Below are 2,612 nucleotides of genomic sequence, written 5' to 3'. Positions count from 1 at the left end.
CTGCTGCAGCATTCCTCAAGTGTCTCGGTTTGGCAGCCGAGCCGCCCCGCCCACTACTCTCAGCCTCGATTTCTCCAGTGGTGGAAAAAAAGTACTCAATTGTTTTACTTAAGTAAAAGTACCAATACTGCAATTTAGAACTACTTCGTTACAAGTAAAAGAACGGAATTGAAAATGTACTTGAGTAAAAGTATCGGCATCAAAATGTACTTAAAGTAGCCTACTAAAAGTAAAAGTACTCATATTGCAGAATGTCCCACTTCACAAGTTCAAAATGTGTACAAAGTCTATTGAAAATAGTTTTCAAATAATTGTAGTGAAGTAAAAGTACAAATTTTGGCTCTGAGATGTGGTGGAGTAGAAGTAAAAGTACTGGAAATTGGAAATGCTCAAGTAAAGTACAAATACCTCAAAATTGTACTTAAGCACAGTACTTAAGTAAAAGTACTTAGTTACTTTCCACCACTGGATTTCTCCTGTTTTTTTCAGTGGTGCAGCTACTCCAAGGAACAGCAATGTGTGTCCCTCATAGGATAGAGACTGATCTGGCGCGAAGCTCCGCCCCCTCCGCTATTCATGTCAGTGGAAGTTGCTCAGTGGCGTTTTGAAGCACCCGGAAGGACCGTCTCAGAACGTCTACTTCCGCATTTGACCACCAAATTCTGGTGGTCAAATGCGGAAGTGCAACCGAGCGCTCAATGTTAAAGCCCAGCTGCACGGGGTTTCCCGGTCATGAATCCACGGGTCCGCCTGTAGTCCCTCCTCTTACCACTAGGGCCCAGTGCTTCAACGTTGGAGCGCCTCACTGGCCCCTTGGTGTCCCTATGTCTGTATGTATATGTCTGTCTGTTTATTGTACCAACAGGTGACAATTAACTAGATTGATTGATTGATTGATTGATTGATTGATTGATTGATTGATGAATTTATTAATAACAGATTGGAGAATTACAGTACATTTCAAGCACAACTCAACAGAGGTGGACATTTACTTAGGTAAATCTGTTCTTAAGAACACATTTTGTACTCAAGTCAGTACTTAAGTACAAATGTTGTACTTAAATTCTGTACTTAAGTACAGTATTTAAGTACATTTACTTAAGTAAATTTACTTAAGTGTCCACCTCTGCAACTCAATACAAAACTGTTAACTGTGGACGACACATAAAGTATTGAACTTGTTTACAATAGGGCCCACCATGTTCAACAATTAGAGACGTACAATATATACTCTTCTATATACTGTAGCTAAAAAAAAACAGGAAATCATCAGAGGAGGTAAAAAGGGAAGAAACAAAAACATACAGTGAGGGGTCCTGGGTTCGATTCCTGCTGGGGACGCTGTGGGCGCTGGCGGCATGTTCCCTCCTCCACGTCATCAGTAGCCCATACCCGAGGCGGGGTTGGTGAAAGGGCCTTTCTGTGTGGAGTTTGCATGTTCTCCCTGTGTCCCCTAGGGTAGGTACCCTCACACAAAACATGCAGTAATCCTGGTCTCTAAACTGCCTCCCCCTGGCCAGCCGGGGCGCCTGATGGAGGGGAAAGGAACTGGTTGGAATAACGTGTTCCTTCCACGCGCTACGTCCGGCCGGGGAAACTCCCCCTTGTCAGGTGAAAAGAAGCAGCCTGGACTCCTCATGCATAGAAGGAAGCATGAGGTCAGTCCACTGCCCCCCCCCCCCCCCAGGTTGGCAGAGGAAGTGTAGCGCCCAGGATTACAATACACTGGGTGAAAAAAATGGGTTGCAAAATTGTGGGATAAAAAGGAAAAAAAAAGAAACAGCAATGTCCGTCCTTCCCTATATGTATGTATACGTATGTCTGTTTAGGTTTAGGGTACCAACAGGCACAAAGGTGGCGAGGTGCTGAGCTAGAAACAGAGAGAGAGAGTGTAGGGAGGGAGGGAGGGAGGGAGGGAGGGAGAGAGAATACCACAATGTTGTGTGAGAGAGTGTTGTCTGCTAATTCATTGGCCTCCATTAAAGGTCTCTCCTTATTTAACGATGCATTCCTCGTCGCCACCCATCCTTCCTAAACAGCCCACAGGGCAACATGACGTTGAATCATCATTCTTTTCCCAAACCAATATTGCAACATCTTGACAATGAATTCTCTGTACGTGGTCGGAAATTAAAGCATCTTTCTTTCTTTCTTTCTTTCTTTCTTTCTTTCTTTCTTTCTTTCTAGGCTACAGACTACAGTACTAGGCCTATATCTCTAGTGAAAAATGCCAAAATTGAGAGTGTCGCCGTCAAACTTAAACATCCGCCAAAAGGTGAAAGCCATGTCTGCAATTAGCTTCCACATGATTTGATGTTTGTGTTCCGCAGCTGCTGGCCCTGTGGGCAGAAAACACCACAGAGTGCGCGTGCGCGTGTGCGTGTGTGCGCGCGTGTGTGTGTGTGTGTGTGTGTGTGTGTGTGTGTGTGTGTGTGTGTGTGACAGAGAGAGGCCATCAGCCACGTCGCCCAGAGACTCAGACAGAGAGAGAGAGAGAGAGAGAGAGAGAGAGAGACCTCAGCGTGCAGTCAGTGTGAACGGACTCTCGCTCTAGCAGCTCCAGGCTAGCCCGGGCCGTCTCCCTTCGTGAAGTTCATGCATTCTTCACGGCC

The sequence above is a fragment of the Electrona antarctica genome (assembly GCF_951216825.1).
Source record: "Electrona antarctica genome assembly, chromosome: 24".
Lineage (NCBI taxonomy): Eukaryota > Metazoa > Chordata > Actinopteri > Myctophiformes > Myctophidae > Electrona > Electrona antarctica.
Note: the sequence above shows the minus strand (reverse complement) of the source record.